This window comes from Hyperoodon ampullatus (genome assembly GCF_949752795.1).
Source record: "Hyperoodon ampullatus genome assembly, chromosome: 12".
Taxonomy (NCBI): Eukaryota; Metazoa; Chordata; class Mammalia; order Artiodactyla; family Ziphiidae; genus Hyperoodon; species Hyperoodon ampullatus.
In genome coordinates, this window is record NC_136925.1 from 5,802,690 (window position 1) to 5,830,102 (window position 27,413).

The following is a 27,413-nucleotide window of genomic DNA, read 5'->3' on the forward strand; positions in this document are numbered from 1 at the left end:
GAATATTAAGAATTTTTTACATGTTCTAAATATAAGACATCTGTCTGATATATATAGCTTGCAAATATTTTCTCCCAATCTGCAGTGTGTCTTTTGACCCTCTTCACATGGGCTTTCAAAAAGTTTTAAATTCTGATTAGATCTAATTTATCAATTTTTTCTTTCATGGATTGGGTTTTTGTGTCAAGGCTAAAATCGCTTTTATTGGGCCTCCCTGGTGGCACAGTGGTTGAGAGTCTGCCTGCCGATGCAAGGGACACGGGTTTGTGCCCCGGTCCGGGAAGATCCCACATGCCGCGGAGCGGCTAGGCCCGTGAGCCATGGCCACTGAGCCTGTGCATCCGGAGCCTGTGCTCCACAATGGGAGAGGCCACAGCAGTGAGAGGCCCGCGTACTGCAAAAAAAAAAAAAAAAAAAAAAATCTCTTTTATTGCTAGGTCTTGAATATTTTCTTCTGATCATTTTTTTCTAAAAGTTTTATAGTTTTGTTTCATATTTAATCCCGTGTCCCAAATTGAGTTAATTTTTGCTTAAAGTGTGAGTTTTAGGTTGAGATTCTTTTTTTTTTTTTTTTTGTCTATGGGTGCCTAATTGTTCAAACACCATTAGTTGAAAATACTATCTTTCCTCCATTGAATCACTGTGTACCTTTATAAAAAATCAGTTGACTGTATTTCTATCTGGGTTCTCTAGTCTGTTTGTTGATATATATATTGACCTCTTTGCCAATACTGTAGCTGGAATACTGTAGCTTTATAGTTCTGTACATTTGTAGTAAGCCTTGAATACTGAATACTTTATAGTAAAAATTGAATACTGTAGCTTTATAGTAAGACTTAACTTTAGGTATAGTAATTTCTCCCACTTTATTCTGCTTTATCAAAATAGTCTTAGCTTGTTTAGGTTCCTGGCTTTTCCACATAAATTTTAGAATAAGCTTGTGTATGTCTATAAAATACCTTCCAATTTTGATAGCAATTGCATTAAATCTACAGATCAATGTGGGGAGAATTGTATCTTTACTATGTTGAATCTCCAAACCATAAACATGGTATGTCTCTTAATTTATTTAGATCCTCTTTCTATCACCAGCATTTTGTAAGTTATAACATTTAAATTCTGTATGTTTTGTTAGCTTTATACCTAAGTATTTCATTTTCTTTGGAGTGAGTATTGCACATACTTTTTTTCTTTTATCTTAGTAAGATATCATTAAAAACATCACAGTTTATCGAGAGATTCCACATTTCTTTTTACAGTTTCATTATATGGCATTATGAAGTACCATACTTTAATTAAGTAATGGTCTACAGATGGATACTTGGATCATTTCTAATTTATGGCTATATTAAGAATAATTATACATATTTGTGGTAAATTTATGTGTATCTGCATGACACATCCCCAGGATTGAGATGATCAAATTGAAGAGTATGTGATTTGTAATTTTGGTATTTGACTATTGCCTTCCACAGAAACTCTGCCAGTTTGTACTCCTACCAACAATGTATGAGAGCAACTGTTTCTGCACAGCCTGCTCAGCAGAGTTTGAGGTCAAACTTTCTGACACTTTTACACAGTATAGTTTTAATTTAATTGTATCTTACATGTGAGTCAGTTTAAGCAAGCTTTCATTTGCTTAGGGGCTATTTGTGTTTATTTGTTTGCTTTTGGTTGGTGTGGAGATGGACTGCCATTTCATGTTTTTATCCATTTTCCTATTGTGTTATGGGGATTTTTCTTGACAATTTACAGAAATCTCACTATATGTAAGGGAGGTGAACCCTTTCTCCGTGCCAGGAGTCAACATTTTTCCCGTTGTGTCATTTGCCTTTTGACTTTGATTATGATGTGTTCGGCATGGTATAACAAACAATGTCACAATGCATAGTCATGTACTTAAGGCATTTCATACATGTGCACCACATCTGTAGGATAAATTCTTAGCAGTTCAAAATTTATACACATTTGCAACAATATTCTGAAGACAGAGCTTTCAGAATATGTTTTTTTTTTCTAAGTTATTTTGTAACTTAACACAATGGCAATAATATCCCCATGAAGCATGTTTTTTAACTGGACAAACTGAAGTTAATATGGAAAAATAAACAAATGAATTTTTGGAAAATTCTCCAAAATATAAAGAGTCTGAGAAGACTAGTTTTACCAGACATGAAAACATAGTAAAAGTACTGTGTAATGTTTTTTTTTTTTTTTTTTTTTTTGCAGTACGCGGGCCTCTCACTGCTGTGGCCTCTCCCGTCGCGGAGCACAGGCTCCAGACGCGCAGGCTCAGCAGCCATGGCTCACGGGCCCAGCCGCTCCGCGGCATGTGGGATCCTCCCGGACCGGGGCACGAACCCGTGTCCCCTGCATCGGCAGGCGGACTCTCAACCACTGCTCCACCGGGGAAGCCCAGTCCTGTGTAATTATAATAAGATGATGTTAGCAAATGAATAGACAAAACAATGAAATGAAATGGGAAATTCAATAATAGATACAGAGACATGTAGAAATTTGGTATATGAGATGGTATATGAGATACAATCACATCTTGTATCTTAAATTACTGAAGAGAAAATGGGGTCGGCTACATTAGGATACCATTTTTTACTTTTCAGCTCAGCAAATTTCAAAAGTTTTATAGTTCTGTAAGGCTGTGGGAAAATAGGTCCTAATATATTGCTAGTAGGTGTCTAGGTGGCTACAACACCTGTGAAAGACCATTTGGCAATACTTTTTCTTGCTTGGCAGTGTGTATTTCTGATCTTTGACAAGGATTTTGTTCTTGTTTTAGTGATTATCTTTATAAGTTTACAGAATTGTCCTCACCTTGTACTGTGTACTTTGTACACAGATCTATAAATCTGCTGCTCTGTACCATGATCTATCTCATGTGTCTTATTCTTCCTCTTCCCTCACCCATTCTTTTCCTCTATACCCCAGTGTTATTCACTGTAAGTATTTTTTGAGTATCTGTCTTTGTACCTCTGTGTCATAGCTTTTCCTTGACCTCCCCATACATACTTTCCATCTTATTCCACCCTGATCTTTGTCCCAGAGGCTACTGACAGGTACGGACCAACAGGTAGGTCCTTTGCCACGTGGTCTCCAGTTAGGTTCAGGAGACCCGAAGGAGGGAGGAGAATAAAGTCAGGGACCTTCTGAGAGGTTACCTCAGACTGTTGTGCTCTTTGAGTTTTCAAGGTAGGCTTCTTTATAGAACTTTCTCCTTCAGGTTCTAATACCTGCTCATATTTTTGCGTCCTAGGGTGGTAACAGCTCTGCTGTTAATATCGCCACAGTGCCCACACCTTTGAAAATATTCTCTTTATAAGCCTTCCTTGAAAGACCCTAATTTGAGTGTGAAGCTTGTTTCATGCCGAGTACCTGAATAATTCAACTGTTACATATGTGTATTTAGGTCCACCATATCTTATTTGCAATTCTGATATATAAGAAGTTCTAAAAAGTAAATTTGGGGGGGGGGGTAAATTTGTTGCAAATTTTCTTCCTGGCAAAATCTGAGCAAAACTCTTTATAGTCTTTTTTTCTATGATGTAGAATGAATAGTCATATGTTCCATTGCAGACATATTCTTTAAAGCTGGTTTAGCTGTCTTCTTACTATGGAGAATTCTGTATATACACAAAAGTAGAAGAATATAATAAACCTCCATGTATCTATTTAACCAGTCCCAGCAACTATCTATTCATGACCAATCTGGTCCCATTTATACCAACATTCATTCTTTCCCAGGGCCCACTCAGGCAACAGAAACCACACAGTAATTAAAACAGGAGAATTTTAGTATAAGTAATTACTTACTATAATAAGACACTGGAATAATCAGGGGTTGGATAGTAAAAAGTAAACATTTTGTAGTATTAAAGGGAAGGAAAGGGTTAGAGCAGTTTTTAAGATTTTACCCTCTAGAGAATACATGTTTTGTTATAACAGAGACAACAAACATGGCCCTGAAAATATGGCTCTGGCCAAACTACGCAATTTTTATGCATCTCCCCAGTTTTTGTTTCTCTGAATTTATTAGTGTGGAGAAAGGTTTCTGCAAACAGTTCTGGTAACCCCAATTCCTATATCTGCTGTTAAGTAGGCAATGTATTATTTCAGGGTGAGCTTCTCACCTACAGGAAGTGAATTTTTGCTGGTGTTTCTGAGTTTTCTTGGTACTTCATCCTCATGTGTTTCTATTCTTCTTTTCACTTTCTGCTTAACATCAGCAGTTATATTTAATTTGACATCTGCAGATTATAGATTACATTTATCTCTTTATTTTGCAGAAAATGAAGTTTGGGTTTTTGTACTTTTTCCTCCTTGCTGCTTTTCTATAATTTTTCAGCATAAGCAGAGAAGAAAGTTGCTTATTTGATTTTTAATGTCTACACTCAGTAAAGGAAAAATTTGGCAATCTTATATTTCTAATTCTCTCTCTCTCTCTTTTGAAACTTGAGTAATAGAAATGTGAAGACTGGAGAACCAGTAACACTGTGAATAAATACAAATTTTGGAGATACAGAAATCTGAATTACAATCTTGCTTTCCTACTTACTGTTTGTGCAACTTACTGTGTTGAGCAATTTATTATTACTGAGCCACAGCTTCCTCAGATATAAAATATGGATAATAATAACGATTTTATAGGATAGTTGTAAAGACTACATGAGGAAAGCTATGCCCAACATTTGCCTTCTTAGATGTTCAACATTTATTAGTGTTCCCCCGCTGTCAAGGACCCTACTGAACTTTTTAGCAGGTGCTTAAGTAGTATAAAAAACCTTTTTAAAAACAATTTATTTATTTGTTTGTTTATTGGCTGCACGGCATGTGGGATCTTAGTTCCCCGACCAGGGATCGAACCCGCGTTCCCTACATTGTAAGCGTGGAGTCTTAACCACTGGACTGCCAGGGAAGTCCATAAAAAATCTTTTTTTTAAAAAAAAAACTAAATTCATCTAAGTAATTCATTTTAATATCATAAACAGTTGTGCCTCTTGGTAAGGGGGGAGATCAATACATGATCAGTATGTAAATGGATGTAAATTGTTATAATCTTTGGAAAAGTAGAAAGTCTGATTTTTAAGGGAAACATAGGCATGAAACAGAAGTTTATTCTTGTGTCAAAAATCACACCAAAATGCAAATTTATGATTAAAAAAATAGATTGCCTAGGTGCCTTCAAAAACATGATTGGGATTGCATTGCCTTCACTTAAGAGTTCTATAGAGCTTCCCTGGTGGTGCATTGGTTGAGAGTCTGCCTGCCAATGCAGGGGACACGGGTTCGTGCCCCGGTCTGGGAAGATCCCACATGCCACGGAGCGGCTGGGCCCGTGAGCCATGGCCACTGAGCCTGCACGTCTGGAGCCTGTGCTCCACAATGGGAGAGGCCACAACAGTGAGAGGCCCGCGTACCGCAAAAAAAAAAAAAAAAAAAAAAGAGTTCTATAAACATCATGAGATCAGGTAAAAAAATATATCACTATCTTCTTCCCTTCTTTTATTTGTGAAAAATACAAGTCATCTCCACAGATAGCTGAGAAAATTTTCTGCTGCTTCTAGGTGATTATAACTTTATGTATTGTATTTATGTAGTGCTCAATGGCTTCTGAGAATGTAAAGTATAATATAGAAAATTTTCTGACAGTTTATTTTATGAAACTATAGTTTTCATATTTCAAGGAAGGAATGAAAGGAAATGAATGAGACAATAAACAAGAATGTTTAAAGGAAGGATGGTTGATAATAAGGTCAGCTGTTTCCTGGAAGCTTGCACAGAATATATTTCTGTCTCATTTCCCTTTTCACCACACGCATACACACATACATTCGATACTGTACACTAACATAGATGCAAGAAAGGACAATAGAGGTGTATTTTCCCTTTTTTGAAATATTAAATATTAAATTCATATACATACAAATAGTACTGTTCTTGTTTTCCTTGTGCTCTAAATACATACATTGCCTGTCTACTGATAATCCAGTGCAGGGTGAAGCAAACATTTTTATTTACTTTTAGAATACACAAGTCTCTTCTACATAAGTCTCATTTATATTTTAATTATAAAAAGGCATTTGAAAGATAATGTGGTTTTTCTGAAGGAACTCTGGGTAGTTTCTCACAAATAACTGGAAAAAATGTCCAGCTACAATACTTTATTAACTTCAGAGAACAACCTTCTTTCATGTCAAATGGTGTGTATTTTCACTTTGCTATGACTTAAAAAATTCACAGATCACATTATTTGTCTTCAAAATTAAAATATATCTCTACTTAGAACCCATAAGTAAGTATCAAAACATGAAAACATGAGAACCTTAATTCTATGGATTGATTTGAGCTATGAATCATTATGACAATGATGTTTGGTTTTTGTAAGCGTATATTTTCGAAAGTGTTTTATGAAAGTGTCACTTTTCTTCTGTAAAAATCTCATTTATCATGTAGAAAGAAAACATGGTAATTAAAATGGAAATGTCTTGCATATAAAGACTCATTAAACGATAATTCCAGAAAAGGAATTTTGAAAATAATTCTAATTCAAAGTGGAATTTAGTAATTTACACATATAAGTTAAATTCAAATTATATACTTACTTTTGAAAATTAACATTTGAAGTCTAGTGATACATTTTACGTTATATATCTTTAAAGTATCCTTTGTGGGCTTCCCTGGTGGTACAGTGGTTAAGAATCCGCCTGCCAATGCAGGGGACACGGGTTCGAGCCCTAGTCTGGAAAGATCCCACATGCAGTGGAGCAACTAAGCCCACGAGCCACAACTACTGAGCCCGTGTGCCGCAACTACTGAAGCCCACGTGCCTAGAGCCTGTGCTCCACAACAAGAGAAGCCACCGCAATGAGCAGCCTGCACACAGCAATGAAGAGTAGCCCCCACTGGCCACAACTAGAGAAAAACCTGCCTGCAGCAACGAAGACCCAACACAGACAAAAATAAAATAAATTAAAGTATCCCTTGCTTTTCTGAAAGAAAACACTTGGGGTTTTTTTTTTGGAACAACATTGAATATTCAAATAGAAAATTTTATCCCTACTCTGAAGTTAAATCACTTTAAACTTCAGTTGTCTATTATGCATACTACAGATGTTACTGCCATAGTGTAGATGTTGATTTCCTGCTTTTACTTTGTTGACTGAAAAAAAATGCACAACGTGAGAGTTGTGAGTTAAGTTTTATTTGGGGCAAAATGAGCACTATAACCTAGGAGACAGCATCTCAGAGAGCTCTGAGGAACTGTTCTGAAGAGGTAGCAGGGGAAGTCAGTGTATATGTGACTGGTAAAGGAGGATACATGCAATCAAGCACATATTTTTTGCAGAAGGTTTCTGCTAGTCATGAGGAGCAGATGTTTCTGTTAATAATTTTAGTGCTTTTCTAGGTATGAGAAGATGCAAAAATTTGGGCTCATAAAAATTCCTGAAAGTATCGAGCTATCCAAAGACCTGTTCTGTCAGTTTTTCCCAGAACACAGAGTATGTCATTCCTGATCTCCACCCTGAACTCCTTTCAAAGTGTGTTGAAAGTCAGCGGCTGCAGTGGCTAGTGACTAAATAAGACCCCAGGAGAATAGTGACTGCCCTGAATTCTCCAGCTGTTAGTACTGTGATTTCTCCATGGGATAACTCATAATAAAACTTCAGAATAATAGAACTAGTAGTTTCCCCACTGATCGAGACTCTCATTCTTGCTAAGTCAAATGGGAAGGAAGCTGATGAGTTGGCATAATTTTATTTCAATGCTTTGGTCTTCTCAAAGGAATTTTGGCCTTTTTTCATATTTCTTACATTGAGTGAAAAGAAAGGAGGAGTTATATTTATTCTTGAAATCCCATTTATTACCAAGAAGAGAGTTTTGCACTGCATACATTCTAAGACTAGAATTCTTTGTCCTTTTCTTCTGTAGTACACTTTCCAAGTTTTGGAAGCTTTTCCTGCCATGTTGTATTTCACCTTAGGGACCTGCTGCCTCTTGAAAATATTTGAATACCACTTGACCATATACAATGTTCTTTCACAGTCGTCTTACTTGATATCTGAAACAACGCTGTGAAATCAATACTACTGAACTGTAGAGAAACCCGACTTACCCGATTATAAAATTAATAGAACTTAATTACGAATCCTATGGACTCCAGACATTACACTCAATTCCAACACACTCTACAGACTCTTAGAGAAAAATCCCTGTGTAACTTATGCCAAAGAAACCACCTACAGTTTCTTAGTTGGAGATGAGAAAGGGAGGAAAAGGACATAAGGGACAATAAATATTAGATTTGTTTAAGGAATTAAGAGCTCTTTCCTTAATTGACAAACTTACACAAAGACTGAAAAAATGGAAGGCTGCTAAGATAATTTGAAGCCACTAAAAATCGCTAAGCAGAGAATGAAGAAAACCAGTATTTACTGAATACTTTCATGTGTTGGTCTCTTTGAAAAGTGCTTGTAAATACTAATGCATCGAAGATCTATTGCTTTCTGTGTCTGAACTTTCTCCTTTGGAAATGATCCTTCCCTTCCTTTCAGATAATCTGTCCCCCACTCCTTTCTCCCTCTGGCAAAAACTTTATACATATTATTGCAGATGTTGCAACCATATTATCAAGTGACCCAACTTCTTGTCACTCTTGATTCATTCAGGAGGTGGGCACCAATTGGGACAATGAATCTCTTCTTATTTTGAACTTGAAAGTAAGAGTCAGGTAGCAAAGCAACAATACTAAAAAAATGTACAAAACCATGTTTTCTGCCATGGGGACCAGGAAAAGTGTGTAAGACTCATATGAAAAGAGACTATGTTAATCAAGTAAAGATGGAAAGTAGAATAAATTAATATAGATATGATATAATCACACATCTCTCTCTCTCTATAGTACAAGTCTCTTAGTCAGATCAGGTTGCTATAACAGAATACCATAGACTGGGTGGCTTAAACAACAGAAATTTATTTCTCACATAAAAAAATTATGGGGGGTGGAGAGTCCAAAATCAGGTTATCAGCAGACCAAGACATATAATTAAAATGGCAAAAGTTAAAGATAAGGAGAGACTTCTAAAGGCAGCAAGAGAAAAAGAGAAAGTCATATCCAAAGAAATCCCATAAAGTTATCAGGTGATTTTTCTGCAGAAACTTTGCAGGCCTGAAGGGGGTGGCATTATATAATAAAAGTGATGAAACAGAAAAACCTGCATCCCAGGATACTCTACCCAACAAAATTATCATTTAGAATTGAAGGAGAGATAAAAAAAAAACTTCTCAGACAAGCAAAAACTAAGAGTTCATCAATACTAAACCTACCGTAAAAGAAATGTTAAAGGCTCTTCTCTAAATGGAAAAGAGAAAGCTATAAAAAGAAGTAAAAATCTATAGGAAAGGAAAAATCCCTCTAGGGAAGACAAATATATACTGAAGGCTGAGGAACAAACAGTTAAACAAGCTAGTACAAAGACTAAAAGGCAAAAACTTGCAAAATCAATTATAACTACAATAAACAGTGAAGGGATAAACATGAAGGTACAAAATATGACATCAAAACACAAAATGTGTGGGATGAGAGTTAAAAAAATATAGATCTTTTAGAATGTGTTTGAAGTTAAATGACTACCAGTTTAAAACAAGTAGATATAGTTATAGGTCAATATATATGAATTCCATGCTAACCACAAATCAAAAATCTGCAGCAGGTACACAAGACCTAGAGAGAAAGGAACACAAGCATACCACAAAAGAAAGTCATCAAACTACAAAGGAAGAAATTAAAAGAAGAAAGAACAGAGAACAATTACAAAAACAACCAGAAAACAAGTAATAAAATGGCAATAAGTACATACCTATTAATAATCACTTTAAATGTCAGTGGACTAAGTGCTCAAATAAAAAGACACAGGGTGGCTGGGACTTCCCTGGTGGTGCAGTGGTTAAGAATCCTCCTGCCAGTGCAGGGGACACGGTTTCAAGCCCTGGTCCAGGAAGATCCCACATGCCACAGAGCAACTAAGCCTGTGTGCCACAACTACTGAAGCCCACGCACCTAGATCCTGTGCTCTGCAACAAGAGAAGCCACCACAATGAGAAGCCTGCGCACTGCAATCGCAATGAAGAGTAGCCCCCACTCGTTGCAACTAGAGGATGCTCATGCACAGCAACGAAGACCCAACGCAGACAAAAAAAAAAAAAAAAAAAAGAAAAGAAAAGACACATGGTGGCTGATTGGATTTAAAAAAATATCTATATGCTGCTTACAAGAAGACTCACTTCGGAGCTAAAGACACACAAAGACTGAAAGTGGGAGGATGGAAAAATATATATTATGATAATGGAAATGACAGGAAGGATCAGCTCCTTGTGTGTACTCCTGAGAGTAGCAGTGGGAGTGAGCTCAAGTAGACAGGGAACGTGTACAGAAAACAGTCCAAGGTCTGTGGGCGGGGGAGGAACTTGCCCACAATCTTGAGCTGTAGTACCACCTTTGGGAAAACAAAATAGAAGTTTCCAGCAGCCAGCCAGCCAGCCTGGTGCATTGTAAGATCAAGAGGAAACATACGAGTTTAAGATTTATGCCACAAGAGGGAGAAAGAGGCATGGAGCAGGTACATCTATACAAGGCTGAAGAAGAAAGTCACAGATTACATAGCAGGACTAATGAAAAGTAACTCTTACCTGAAGGTAGCTGGTAAAGATTGGAGGAGGTGACTGCTACTTTAAATGTGACATCAATGCAAGACTCCAAGGAACATGAAAAATCAAGGAAATATTACATCACCAAAAGATCATAATATTCCTCTTAAACAAACCCAATGACATGGAGATCTGTAATTTACCCAATAAAGAATTAAAAATAGCTGTTTTGTGGAAACTCAATTATCTACAAGAAAACACAGAAAGACAACTCAGAAAAATCAGGAAAACAAAATGAGAAATTTAATAAAGAAATAGAAAAGATAAAAAATAACCAAATAGAAATTCTGGAGCTGAAGACTTCAATGAGTGAAATAAAGAATACAGCAGAGAGCATCAACAGCAGAATGTTTAAGTTCATGAAGGTAATGGATTATCTCATTATTTCAAACCAAAATAATCTTATCCAAGACACATTGTAATGAAAGTGTCAAAATTCAAAGACGAAGTGAGAATCCTAAAAGCAGCAAAAGAATAATAGTTTGTAATCCACAAAGGAACCCCCATTAGGGTATCAGCAGATTTCTCGGCAGAAACCTTACTGGTTGAGAGAATGGGATGGTATATTCAAACTGCAGGAAAAAAAAAAAAAAGCCAGCCAAGGATACTCTATCTGGCAAAATTATCCTTCAGATATAAAGGAGAAATAAAGACTTTCCTAAACAAATAAAAGCCGAGGGAATTCTTTATCACTAGGCCTGTCTTATGAGAAATTCTAAAAGAAGTTCTTTGAGCTGATATAAAAAGATACTAATTAGTAACATTAAAACATATGAAAGTATACAATACACAGGTAAAGGTAAATATACAGTATGACATAGAAAACTCTAATTTGTAATATGATGATGTGTAATATGATATATGATCTGTAATATCATATAATATATGATCTGTAATATATATGATCTGTAATATGATAACCTCTTAACTATAGCATAAAGATTAAAGGCAAAGAGTATTAAAGTCAACTCTAGCTCTTATAATTTGCTAATAAATACACAATATAAAAAGAGGTAAACTGTGTCATTAAAAAAATCTGAATAGACAAATGACTAGTAAGCAGATTTAATCAGTATCATAACCTCCCCAAAAGAAAAGTCCAGAATCAGGGAATTTTACCAAATATTTAAAGTATTAATGCCAATTCTTCCCAAACCCTTCCAAAAAATTGAAGAAGAGGGAACACCCCTAAACTCATTTTACAAGGCTCATATTACCAGGATACCAAAGCCAGATAAGGACACTACAAGAAAAGTAAACTACAGACTTAAATTTCTGATAAATATAGATGCAAAATCTCTCAATGAAATATTGCCAAACTGAATTCAAGAGCAAAATATTGCCAAACCAAATTCAAAATCTCTCAATGAAATATTGCCAAACCAAAATCAATAAATGTGATACATCACGGTAATAAAATAAAAATCATTGATCATCAATAGGTACAGAAAAAACATTTGACAAAATACAACATCCTTTTATAATAAAAATCCTCAACAAATTGTTACAGAAGGAACATACCTCGACATAATAACGGCCATATGAAAAACCCACAGCCAACATCACTCAATATGAAAGTTTTAAAGCTCTTCCTCTAAGATCAGGAACAAGGCAAGGTTGCCTACTCTCAAAACTTGTATTCAACATAGTCCTGGAATTCCTAGCCAGAGTAATCAGGCAAGAAAAAGAAATAAATGGAGAAATCAGAAAGGAATAACTAAAATTATCTTTACAGATGATGTGATCTTATATTAAAAAATTCCTAAAGACTTCACCAAAAAAACACTATTGAAACTAATCAATGAATTTAGTAAAATTGCAAGATATAAAATCAACATACCAAAATCAGTTACATTTGCATACATTAGCAACAGTATATCTGAAAAAATAAAAAGAACAATACCATTCATAAGAGCATCAAAATCAATATAATATTTAGGAATAAATTTAACCAAGGAAGTGAGAAATCTGAACACTGAAAAGTGCAAGAATTTGATGAAAGAAACTAGATAAGACAGACAAATGGGAAGATATGATGTGTTTGTGGATCAGAAGAATTAATATTGCTAAAATATCCATACTACCCAAAGCCATGAACAGATTCAATACAATCCTTATAAAAATTCAAATGGCATCTTTCACATAAATAGAAAAAAAATCCTAAAGTTTGTATGGAATCCAAAAGACCTTAAATAGCCAAAAGCAATCTTGAAAAAAAGAAAAAGAACAAATCTGTAGTCATCACACATGCTGATTTCAAGTTATATTACAAAGCTATAGTAGTCATAACAGTATGGTACTGGCATAAAAATAGACACATACCAATAGAACAGAATTGAGAGCCCAGATATAAACCCTTGCATATATGGTCAACTATTATTTGACAAGGGAGACAAAAATATTCAGTGGAGAAAGAATAATCTCTTCAATAAATGGTGTTGGGAAAATTGGATTACCATATGCAGAAAAGTGAAACTAGACTCTTATACCACTCACAAAAATCAATTCAAAGTGAATTCAAGGCTTAAATATAAGATTTAAAATCATAAAGAACCCTAGGAAAAAAATGTAAGGAAAATGCTCATGATATTGGTCTTGTCCATGATTTTTTTGATATGACACCAAAAGCACAAGCAATGAAAGCAAAAATCAAAAAGTGGGACTATATCAAAGAAAAAGCTTCTGCACAGAAAAAAAAAAAATAGAAGAAACCTATATAATAGGAGAAAATATTTGCAAGCTGTATATCTGAAAAAGTGTTAATATATAAAATACATAAAGAACTCATAATTCAACAATGAAAACAAACAAACCAAGTGAAAAATGGACAGAGGAACTGAATAATCATTTTTCAAAAGAAGACTTCCAAATGGCCAACAGGTACATGAAAGGTGCTCAACAGTACTAATTACCAGGGAAATACAAACCAAGACCACATGAGCTATCATGTCACATCTATTAGAATGGCTAGTACCCCAGAAACAAGAAATAACAAGTGTTGGTGAGGATGTGGAGAGAAGGGAAATTTGTGCACTGTTGGTGGGAATGTAAATTTGTTTATTCACTTTGGAAAACAGTATGGCGGTTCCTAAAAAAATTAAAAATAGAGCTACTTACTTTACTTACCTGGGTAGTTCAGACACATGGAGGAGTCTGTGTACTTCAGTCAAAGGGAGGGCACCACGAGCTTTGCAAATCCTATGGAAAAAAATCTAAGAACAATAATAATATTGGTGGACAATTTTGCAAGCATAATAATAATTTGTACTTATTGTGTTTTTGTTGTTGTGAAGATAATAGTAAAAGTGGAAACCATGGCAAACTTGAGAACCTCTGCTAAAAAGAACAGCTCCAACTTTACCCTGATGGTTGCCATTTGGGTTGGTAGGTCTAATATCACTAGATATTTCACATTTTCAATAAAAGCAGGAAATTGAAATTGGTTTGTGAAATCCATACATTGAAAAATAATTCCAAATATGAAAAGGAAAACATTCTGTGGGCCAAATACTGTACTGTCTGCCAAAAGAAACATGTCATCCTGTTTACAAAATTTATGTAAGTGTGTCATGACTTTGTTTTCTAACTTATTCCATTACCTCACTGTGATCCCCGTCCTTTAAAAATACCTACCTCTAGGGTGTGACTCAGGAGTTAATAACACTAAGAAAACATTTATGAAATGGTTATTAGATGCCAGGCCCTATGCTAGGTGCTGAGTACCTTATCCCGTTTAATCTTCACAACTACACAGCTATCATTGACCTTGCTTCAGTGAGGAAATTGAAGATTGGTGTTAAATAATATGCCCAGGTTAACCAAACTAGAAAAGGTAGCTGAGTGAAGCATCCAACAAAGGAAGGACACTCAGTAATAGTAATCCTTATGCTATGACTTGTAACGAAGTAGTCCTGGTGACACAGATATTGTGTCTTCACTGCAAATCACCCAGGTGGTTAGTACCATATTTCTTCCCCTCAAAACTAGGCCTTTCTCAAGAAAAAGCAAGGCAGAAAAAATACACAGAAAATGTGGTCTTCTTTTCTGTTCATTTGCTTATTTTCCTAAACTTGTTGTGTCCAATTTTTTAAAGAGGTCATCTTTGTTAACTGAGTATTCTGGTTTGTTTGTGTCCAGCTAATTTTTGAGATAAAACATCTCCCCTTATTGCTGGCCTGCACCATATTGATAACTACTCAAAGCGCTGTCTATGGTTTTCCTAATGTTGTCATCTGCTAACTAAAAAATAGAAAACATGCCCAGGTTTATGACTGGGAAAGGAATACCACCCTCATACTGGAGTCTTTCATTTTAAGGTAGCTTATCCTTAAAATGTGATATCCAAAATATCAACAATAAGCTATTCTTTTCAGTTTTTACAGTGGTTTACAGGTATATGAAAACTGATAAAGTATGTCTTCACAGTAGCCATTCCTCGTAGCAGCAGGTGTGATTTTTATTGTGTCATAAACTGGACATATACTTCTGATTTTATACTTGGCTCCCCATGGCATATTTGAAATTAATTCAAGAACCTGTGAAACTCTACTTAGCACAATCATTTATACACTTTTCCTGCGAACAGAGGCCCAAGCATGGAATAAATATGATGTCTGGACTGAAAGTATACTCTTGATAAATACAGTTTTTAAGTAATATACCATTATTTTTAATGTGCTTTCAAAGACCATTTCACTTTCCTAGACTGAATAGCAACAATGATGAGAGAAATGCACTTGAGTATCAATTCAGAAAAGCAGATGTTTATCCTCCAGAAGTTGCAGGTGTTTTTATCTCCTGTTTTTTGTTTCTATGGCCCTTTAGCTAACTGTAATTGCCACTTTAGTGCTTGGCCAGAAAGCTGTTATAACAATCAATCAAACAAATAAATGGGTAAGTTAATTAATATTTCTTGCTGAGAACTATTTAAAAAAATTATAGCAAAGCCATTTTGATTTTCAACAGTCCTACTCACCACCTGCATTTAGCAAAACTCTTGACATCAGTCTGGGTTGCTAAGCAATAAAATATCTCTGCCATGACTCCAGAGTCCCTGGGATCATTCCATTATTTTGTCATTCAGTCATGTCACACAGCTTGATGTGGGCCTCCAGTTCCTACACACTCAGAAATGTAGGCCTGCTGCTCCTATATAAAGAGAATGGTGGGACAGAGAGATGATTAAAAGGTTAGGAGAGCAAGGCTACATAAACCTCAGAATTGGGGGGATGCACTTTTGAAATGAGAAATAAGTCATTATAAACTCAGCAGCTTCATCACTTTAAAAATGTAGATAATTCTCACACCCAGCAGAAACTCACCACATTTAGGGGTAATTATGCTAACTTTGCTATCTTAGCCATACTTCTCAGATAAAATATGATAAGTTTTGTAAAATCTTCTATAGTATTTTCTACTTATCAAAGGGTTGTCCTGATCATTTGATCATCAGATATATTCAAGTCCTGACTTCAGTGAAGATAGGAAAGACTGGTGAGAGTCCTGTGCTCATTTAAAACTTTTTGGTAGTAGGCTGACTAGTTTAAGAAGCCGCCAACTATTAGAATCATATGTAATTATTTATTCAGAACAATTTTGTTTTTTCCTTCATACCTGTGTTAGATTCTGTGAAAATACTTCTCTTACTGACTTTATCTTGCAATATAGGTACAGTTATTTACTTCTGCATTTTTTGACCTATAAAACGGAAAATGTGTCCTTTCACACTGACTTATTGAGGTTTTTGAAAATGGGTAAGACTTTCTCTGAGTTATAGGAATAAAGAGTAAAGAATATGTGAAACGTAAATTTGAGTATCTTTTTCAAATTAGTAACTGAGTTCTTTTGAAGAATTAATTTATGCTACATAGCATAGATTGGTCTTAAAGAGATGAACTTAACCATATTAGATACAGCTGAGATGAAAAAGAATACAATTCCCCCAAACTCCTTGACCTCACCTTCTGAGGTTAGTTTTCTAATATGTAAAATAGTACGTTTGATGAAGATAATCTCTTAAAACTTTCTCATCTGCAATATAGGAACTGAAGCAAAGAGTTAAAGTAGCTTTATTCCATATGGTAAATTCAGTCAAATCAAAGATAAAAATTCTGCTCCATGACTGTTTGATTACCTCTATTTATACCATGTTTTAATTTGTCATCAAAAAATCTGAAGGCATTCTATTTCAGACATTCTCAATATTCTGACAGTGTGCAGGCAGAGAGGTGAAGTGCATCCATGGAGTGAAATGATCAAGAAGTAAAGTGACCTCCTCAAGATCATGGAGCCAGAAAGTGTAAACCTAAGATTCAGACTGGCTCCTTCTGAAAGCCAGGCCCGAGGTTTTCACAGTATAGCACTCTTCATTATACAAGAAGATATATTCCAGGATCCTTATTGTTCAGCTAAAATAACTGAGCCTTAGAGTTGTAAAATGACTTACCCCAAGGATGACTACAGAATGAAGACTAGAATCTACACTTCCTGACTTCCATTCTGGAGCTCCTTCTGTTTACATCATCCAGATTTATAGCTAATCTTCACTCTTATTCTGTACATTCCATTTTGAAGGATAAACATTATGGGTAAAAAGAAGTGAAAACATTGAGATTTAACAATATATTTGAACTAAAAATTTAGACAACTTTTTTGAATTATTCAACCTTGAGTTTTTTGTGGTTAATGAATTTTTTCCTCTTAAAAGATAATCCAGTAGATAAAATATCTACCGGTTTGCAGTTGCTGATTACAAAAAGGAGGACCTCAGCCTCACCTTCCTGCAGCTACTTTATGATGCTCCGAAAGGGCTAGAACTTCTGTATTCAAGGCCATTTTGTCAGCTAGCCACTGTAGATGATAATCTATTGAGCAGTTATCATGTGAGGAGTTATGCCATGCTTAGTATGGTCATTTAATTGTATCCTCAGAACAACCACATACCACGGGTACTATTAACTCCCTCATCTGACAGGTGAGAAATCTGAAGCACTATGGGATCCCAGGTTTCTTAGCCATTTTTTAACCCAGGTAGGCTGCCTCTAGAGCTGATTCTCTTCCTGAAACTCCACAGCAAACATGTGCTTATACAGTTCCATGTGCTGCATATTCACATATATGGCAAAAGGAGTAGCTTGAAATAGCTGTGACGCTCCCTTTTAGGGGCTGCAGACTACAAGTGCTTGCCAAGTTTCCAGTTCTCAGCCAAACCTGGGTTATGTTCCATGACTGAGAGGCCTCCTCTCCAGCTCATGCTGCTGCATTTTGTGTCATAAACCCTAAAAATAGCTAAGCATATATATAGTTTCACAAAGTGAACAGTTTTGACGTCTTCTCCCCCCTTATTCCTTACTCATAGGAGATCAAATGCAGTCCCAGAGGCCAAAGGAAGATCAGATACTCCATTCTCCTCCTCTTTCTTCTCTCTTTGTAGCTTCTCTTCCACAAAACCCTTCTCCCTCTCCTTCTCAGACAAAAACTTTTGTACATATCAGTGTGTGTGTGTGTGTGTGTGTGTGTGTCTCCATACACTCAGCTTCTGTAGCCAAATTGGTATCTTTTAACAAAAATAATATTAAATGTCGTAACACTGAATCCAATTACCAATGAGCAACTATAATGAAATTCTATCTATAACAATTTGTATATTTATTATTGCCAAAGGCAGTTATGTTCCTTGAAGAAGCTGCAGATATGCATGAAGATAGAAAAATCACTAATAATACCACTGCCAATTTAGAAATAATTATTGTTAACTCATTGACACACACCAATCTAGAATCACACTGTGGCTCATGATTAACGTGCATTTTTCTTTCTTTTTTTTTTTTTTTTTAAATATTTATTTATTTTATTATTATTAATTAATTAATTAATTATTTGTGCTGTGTTGGGTCTTCGTTTCTGTGCGAGGGCTTTCTCTAGTTGCGGCAAGTGGGGGCCACTCCTCATCACGGTGCGCAGGCCTCTCACTATTGCGGCCTCTCTTGTTGCGGAGCACAGGCTCCAGATGCGCAGGCTCAGTAATTGTGGCTCACGGGGTTAGTTGCTCCGCGGCATGTGGGATCTTCCCAGACCAGGGCTCGAACCCGTGTCCCCTGCATTGGCAGGCAGTTTCTCAACCACTGCGCCACCAGGGAAGCCCCTAACGTGCATTTTTCTTTTACTTTTTTTTCTTTTTGCATTTCAGTTTGAGAACTTTCTATTGACCTGTCTTTAAGTTCATTGATCCTTTCCTCAGCCATGTCGAGTCTCCTGATGAGCCCATTGAGAGCATTCTTCATTCCTGTTACTGAGTTTTGATTTCTATTATCTCCTTTTGACTTAGAGTTTGTACCTCTTTACTTATATTATTCATCAGGTTTTTTCATATTATCTACTTTTTCCATTAGAATATCACTTTAAATTCTCTGATTATTCCACCATCTGTGTCATATATGAGTCTACTTCTGATGATTGCATTTTCTCCTCAAAGCGTTTTTTCTTGCCTTTTGGCATGTCTTGGCTGTACCTATTGTTTCAGGTAGTAGGAACTGGGATAATAGGCGTTGTGTGAGGATTGATGTTAATCTGGCTAGGAGTTGGGCTGTGTTTAATGTTTAATGTAGCTACAGGTATCATTGGCTTATATTCCTCAATTGTCTTTGTTTTTGGCTCCCCTCTTGACTTTTGGCTTCTCTAAGTACTCCTACTCAGAAAGTCTATGTTTTATAACTTCTTTGGCTGTAAAACACTGTTATTATCTTGGAATCCTGTTGGTATGGTATGGTGGTAGGATATATGGAAGAGGTAGTGTTCTATAGTCTTCTGATTAAATTTCAGGCTTTTAGGGGGCCCATCTGTTGGGACCTTCATAAGTCTGGTAATGTAGATTTTATCTCCCCTTCCTCCTATCCCCTTCCCTATTTGCAATGTTCTCAATCTATTTCCTTGAAGCCCTGATCCCTGTTGACTATTCTTTTGTTCCTCTCTTAGGTGAAGGGTTGGAATGGAGAGGGATTCCCTCTTCCTGATGGGATAGAGTTTCAGAATTGAGCTTTGACAAAGTCCTTTACTGTGGAGAGTGAGCCTTTAGGTCTTTAATCCATTTTGAGTTTAATTTTGTGTATGGTGTTAGGTAGTGTTCTAATTTCATTCTTTTACATGTTGCTGTCCAGTTTTCCCAGCACCATTTATCAAAAAGGCTGTCTTTCTGCATTGTATATTCTTGCCTCCTTTATAAAAAATAAGGTGACCATATGTGCATGGGTTTATCTCTGGGCTTTCTATCCTGTTCCATTGATCTATATATGTTTTTGTGCCAGTACCATACTGTCTTGATTACTGTAGTTTTGTAGTATAGTCTGAAGTCCAGGAGCCTGATTCCTCCATTTTTCTTTCTCAAGATTGCTTTGGCTATTTGGGGTCTTTTGTGTTTCCATACAAATTGTGAAATTTTTGTTCTAGTTCTATGAAAAATGCCATTGGTAATTTGATAGGGATTGCATTGAATCTGTAGATTGCCCTGCATAGTATAGTCATTTTCACAATGTTGCTTCTTCTAATCCAAGAACATGGTATATCACTCCATCTGTTTGTATCATCTTTAATTTCTTTTATCAGTGTCTTATACTTTTCTGCATACAGGTCTTTTGTCTCTTAGGTAGGTTTATTCCTAGGTATTTTATTCTTTTTGTTGCAGTGGTAAATGGGAGTGTTTTCTTAGTTTCTCTTTCAGATTTTTCATCATTAGTGTATAGGAATGCAAGATTATTGGACCAATGGCACTATAAAACTCTTACAGGAAAACATAGGCAGAACACTCTGTGCCATAAATCACAGCAAGATTCTTTTTGACTCATCTCTTAGAGAAATGGAAATGAAAACAAAAACAAATGGGACCTAATGAAACTTAAAAGCTTTTGCACAGCAAAGGAAAGCATAAACAAGACCAAAAGACAACCCTCAGAAACGGAGAAAATATTTGCAAATGAAACAACTGACAAAGGATTAATCTCCAAAATTTACAAGCAGCTCATGCAGCTCAATAACAGAAAAACAAATAACCCAATCCAAAAATAGGCAGAAGACCTAAATAGACACTTCTCCAAAGAAGATATACAGATTGCCAACAAACACATGAAAGAATGCTCAACATCATTAATCATTAGAGAAATGCAAATCAAAACTACAATGAGATATCATCTCACGCCGGTCAGAATGGCCATCATCAAGAAATCTAGAAACAATAAATGCTGGAGAGGGTGTGGAGGAAAGGGAACACTCTTGCACTGCTGGAATGTAATGATTCAGTCACTATGGAGAACAGTATGGAGGTTCTTTAATAAACTAAAAATAGAACTACTATATGACCCAGCAATCCCACTACTGGGCATATACCCTGAGAAAACCATAATTCAAAATGAGACATGTACCACAATGTTCATTGCAGCTCTATTTACAATAGCCAGGCCATGGAAGCAACCTAAGTGTCCATCAACAGATGAATGGATAAAGAAGATGTGGCACATATATACAATGGAATATTACCCAGTCATAAAAAGCAATGAAATTGAGTTATTTGTAGCGAGGTGGATGGATGTAGAGTCTGTCATGCAGAGTGAAGTAAGCCAAAAAGGTAAAAGCAAATACCGTATGCTAACGCACATATATGGAATATAAAAAAAATGGTTCTCATGAACCTAGGGGCAAGACAGAAATGAAGACACGGGCGTAGAGAATGGACTTGAGGACACGACGAGGAGGAGGGGAAGCTGGGACGAAGTGAGAGTAGCACTGACATATACACGCTATGAAATGTAAACTAGATAGCTAGCGGAAAGCAGCTGCATAGCACAGGGAGATCAGCTCAGTGTTGGGTAACCACCTAGAGGCATGGGATAGGGAGAGTGGGAGGGAGACGCAAGAGGGAGGGGATATGGGAATATATGTATACGTATAGCTGATTCACTTTGTTATACAGCTGAAACTAACACAACATTGTAAAGCAATTATACTCCAAAAAAGGTTAAAAAAAGAAAAAAAGAACCTATATGTTTATTTTAATCGTGTCTGATGTGCCGCCTGTAAAAAAAATCATGTATTTAACAACATCTGGATCGCACTATAGCTCTTTCCATTACATTACCATAGAAACCATCTTAACGAAATGGTGTTCAAAAGATGCTTATGACCGCCGAGGAGATTCCTGCCTATGTATCAGAATCCCAGTGGGATATTTGCAATACCCTGGTGTTTGGAGATAGCTGAGAGTTTTCTGGGACATCCCATAATCTTATCACTGTATATTTCATTACCTTTGTAAAGATAAATTTCCAATGGGCCAAGGAAAGTTAGCATATATTTTAACATGCTCCGTGCTTTTATCATATCTGTATATGTGGTTAAACCACATACTGAAATTCAGAAAATATCTCTTAAAGAGATAGCAAAGATGTTTCTCAGGGAGAAAATACAATTTGAACATTAAAAGCTATGAAATAATCATTAAAAAACATATTAAATGTTAGTTACTTGTTTTGCTGAAAAATAAGTTCCTAGGCCATAAAGATGTTGCATGGGATATTATGATGTTTGATATGGAACTAAGTAAAACCCACAGATGGTATTACTGTCAGAAGATTGGCAAGCCAAGAAAAAAAAATCCAAATCCATATCAAGTGTCTATTCCAATGAGGACAAGTTACTACCTCATTCATGAAACAAAAAGTGTCTAGCATAATTAATCTTCCATGAGTTGTCTGAAGGATCCCCTTAGGTTTTGTTACTTATAAGAGGATCAGGGTCAGACACAGCCACTGGCCAATTGAATATTCAACCTTAGTAGTAGCCAGGTGAGTATTAGAAAGGGAAAATCCATGTCACTGAGCCCATGCATGACATCTGTTCCTACCAACATGCACTCCTTGCTAATAAGCTTAGTGAATAATTATTGGGTTGGCTGCCCAATGAGGCAGTTTGACATCCACAGGGCAGATCATTATATACACTTGATTATGAGAGTTTTATTTGCAGGGGAGACATTTCTGGCAAACACACATTAAATAAAAATATTCTTACATTTAAGACTCATTCTGTCTACATAACCTGTCCTCAAACATCCTTGTCTCCCATCCTCTAATCTTGTTCTAAGTTATTGATTGTTCATGGAAATTGTAACCATTATCCAGGAATCAATGAACCACAAGAATAACTGTTGGAATTTCTGTTTATCATTAATATTTCCTGTCTCCAGTGCCCTTCAGGGTCACAGGAGTGGGACTGTTTCTCCAAAAACCTACTTCCATCAAGTGTCAGTGTGTACTGCTGAGTAATATGGGAAACAGGCTCAGATGTTCTCTTCTGAATCATCTGGTTGTGGAGAACTCCACGAGATTGAGCTGCAGGTTGAGGCAAGTGTGGCAAGGGAAGGGCAGAGCCAACATTTACAGGAGAAACTTGCTTATGGAACTCACTGGTGCACCTACCGACACAGTCTCATAGACACAAAATCCATTTGCTATGCTGCTGTTGACCCCAAATTTTATGGCTTGATCAGATGATCATGTCATGAAAGGCAGTTCAGGTTACCTTTACTCCTAGAGGTAGGCATTCCATTTTTATTGGAGCTCAGAAACAAGACCAAAATTGCCTCTCAGGAGGAGACTCTTCACTTTCAAACTTTGGAGACATCTGCTATAAATTTCCAACTGAGGTCATTGACTCTTCCAAGAAAGAGTCATTACTCAGCATCACAACATGCCATAGATATTTCAAGAACATTGCATCTGTGGTTTAGTCATACCAGTCAAATCGGAGAGCCTTCTTTTGTTTAGGGCCCAGTCAGAACTGACAGACTTTGGGTCATTCAGAAAATAGGTTGCAAGAGCACATCCAAATGGATTTTTTGTTATCGTGAAAGTCCAAAGAGTTTCACCAAATATTATGTCTCCTACTATTCCTTGCAGTGTGCAAGGCAAATGCTTTCTGGAGCATTTATCTACAGCTTGAATTACATCACTTCATATTCTCTCAGCCCACCTTTTGCTCCTGATGTTGCTCTGGCAACCAGTTGCAGCAACCCCCCCCGCCCCTTGCCTCAGCTGCATTGCACAAACGGACCTTGCTTCTTGTCTCTGGGCCCTTCTGATGCATTGGCATGGGAAACCTGCAAAACCTCATTCGGTATTTATGCATGGGCAATCTGGAAGTGCAGAGGAAATAATGTCCCGTGGGCAGCCTATAGCTAATTAGGGCTGGGCAATGCTAGATATATGCTCAAGCAGAGAAGTATGAGGCATATTTTACCACTCCACAGAGAGTCCAAAGTTACTATACATTTCTTACTTCCTATCCTGGGGCAACTCTGACGATGTGGTATGGGGCCCTGTGGAAACCCATTCAGGTATCATGCGTTCACAATTTAGAATTACAAACTTTGACCAATGGCAGATGGAGCTGATGAATAAATCATCCTCTTGCCTTCTCTTAGGTGGACAGTTCTGAAGTGCATTCTCTACAATTCGGAAGGTCCATGGGGAATTGACAAAACAATAAACTGTCTCTCCCTCTTTTCCTATTTCACTCTCCTCATTTCCTCACTTCTGTTTCTTGGGACCACTTTCCAAATAAACTACTTGCATGTATCCAGCTCTGCTTTTTGGAGAGCACAGGCAAAGAAAAAGGGGATCTCCAAACATGTCTCGGGGCTCTGAGCCATTAGCTTTACTTGAGTGGCAAATGCCATTTATCTCCTGCTTTTGGATATCTGTCTTACAAAGATGTCTAGAGCTCCATTTTCCATTTCACCATTTTATCTGAGCACAGAGTAATCACTTAAGTAGATTCAGGATTATGCCTTGGAGACACTGAGGTAATAAAGGTTCCCATAGACTAAACTGTGGCTCAGTTATGATGAGCTGGCAGAGCCCTGTTGTGGGATGCTGGATGTGTGCAGCTGTCCACGTGAAAGCAAATCACTTCTGGAGTTGCCTGATAATTGTGATAGAAATTTTTAAAAAGCCAGATAAATAAATACACTCAGGTATTTGGAGTTGTGGTGATTTGCTCCAGGAAAGAGTCTCCATCTGGAACAGCAGCTGCAATTACATTCACCACCTGATTAAACTTATGCTAATCAAATATCATTTCCAAGGCTCTTCTGTCTACAGAGGACAGTCAAGTTAAATGGTGATATGTTAGGAATCATCACTCTTGCTTTTTTCAGTCTTTGGTGGTGATTCCCCCAGAGAGGTGGTACTGGTTTTGGCTTATTATTTTGGTAGGAAGAGGGAGCTGAAGAGGCCTTTCCTTTTGTTTATTGCAGTCTAGTTGATTTACAATGTTGTGTTAGTGTCAGGTGTACAGCACAGTGATTTGCATAGATATTCATATATACTCATTTATATCCATATATATTCATATATAATATTTATATATTATATATAATTCACATATATAATAATTCATATAATATATAACTCACATAATTATAAATATATATTATATTACACATAATTATTATATATTAATTATATATCATATATTTAAAATATAAGTGATTCATATATATCTATGTATATTCATTTATATTCATATATTCATATATAAATATATATTATATATAAGATATATATTATATATCATATTATGATAATATGATATATAATATATAATATATTTATATAATTCATATATATGATAATTCATATATAATTCTTATATAGTATATAATAATTCACATAATATATATTATATTATATATGTATTACATATATTATATTCGTATATAATATATGAAATGAATATATGGCTATATATTCATATATATTCATATAATACATTATAATTCATATAATTATATATATATATTTAATATATATAATATATATTTAGTATATATTTAATATATAATTATATAACTTATAATTATATATTAAATATATATTATATATTATATAAATATATAAGATATATTATTATATATTAAAAATATGAGTGATTCATATATATTCATACATATGTCATATATTATATATAATTCATATATAATAATTCATATACAATTCATATATAATATATATGAATTCACATCATTATAAATATATAAATATATATATAATAAATTATATATCTTATATAATATTTACATGATATTATATAAATATTGTATGACATATAATTTAATATATTATTTATTATATATGAATCATGATAGATATGAATTATGATATTTCACAATTATGATATTTCATAATTATTATAATTATATTATAATTATGATATATCATAATTCATATATATCATAATTCATATATAAGAGATAATTCATTGTATATGAACTATAATTATTTATGAATTATTATGTATTATATGAATTATATATTAATATATTCATATATATTTCATATAATATATAATAATAATATAATTCATATAAGAATATAATTCACATAATCTATAACAATTCATATAATTATATCTATATGATATATATATTTAATACATATATTAAATATATATTATATAAATTATATATTATATAAATTATATATTTTTACATATGAGGTATATAATTATATATATTTAATATATACAGTTAATGTATAATTCATATAATTCATAATATATAATTCATATATATTCATATATATTTTATTCATATATATTCATACACAATATATATTCTTTATATAATATATTATATTCTTATATATTCATATATATAGTATATATATATTCTTTTTCTGATTCTTTTCCCATATAGGTTATTACAAAAATTTGAGTAGATTTCCCTGTGCTATACAGGAGGTCCTTGTTGTTTATCTGTTTTATATATAGTAGTATGTTTATGTTAATCCCAAACTCCTAATTTATCTCTCCCCTCCTTTTCCCTCAACAGGACTTTCTTAGCTACCACTAGCATGATAGCCTTTATTCCACTAGTGACTGGTATTTCTTAAATTTATCTGTTTATACTACATCCTTAGAAACTATGGTTATCACAAGATAGACATGGGATCCCACGGGGCCCCAAATGAGATGGAATTTGATGAATCTCCATTTTACACTTGAGGTAAGGAGATTTTCTACCTGAATACCTATTCAGACCTGCTTCAGCCATGCTGTTTTCTGCTAGAAGCTGACCATATCGTGCTCAAATTCCTGGCCTTTCTGCAGTTATGACTCTGTGACATATTTCTGGCTAATGGGAATCAGAAGTACTGCAGAGGACTTTATCTCCTGAGAAAAACCTGGCAAAGTCTTGTGAAGAAAATACTTGACATTTTCTTTGCCACCTTATTTTTCTTGCCAAAATGTAGTGCCCAGAAGTACAGCACTCTGATCTGCCACCTTCTAATCTTCTTTGTACCTTAAAAAATGAGTTTGGTAGGCGTTTCTCATACTCGTGATTCACATAGCTGAACAGCTAGAAGGAGCCTATTCTCTGAACAGTAACCATGGAGACCAAGCACCTCTGACTAATATGGGTATTGCTTTTCCCCTTTTCACAGTTACCCCACTATCAGGACAGAAGTTTCATTGAAAAAGATGAGGAGAAACATTTACCATATAGACTACGATATTATTGCAAGTCTTTTTTCTCTTGATATATTCAAGGGACTCTCAGTCTTGAACTGACTTAGATCTGGGATTAGGCAAGGTGCTAAGACTCTAATGTTATGATATATTGTTATGTCTCTGTCATCAGATTTAGA

At 35.3% G+C, this 27,413-nt stretch overlaps 1 pseudogene across 1 annotated transcript in view; it reads left to right on the forward strand.

The window, feature by feature from the left end:
• Positions 1-14,033: 14,033 nt before the first annotated feature.
• Positions 14,034-27,413, forward strand: part of LOC307061209 (NEDD4-binding protein 2-like 1) — an 89,182-nt pseudogene continuing 75,802 nt past the window's right edge. The window contains exons 1-2 of the transcript in view: positions 14,034-14,099; positions 15,544-15,612. The product of the transcript in view is annotated as an NEDD4-binding protein 2-like 1 (transcript). The remainder of the gene's footprint in view (positions 14,100-15,543; positions 15,613-27,413) is intronic.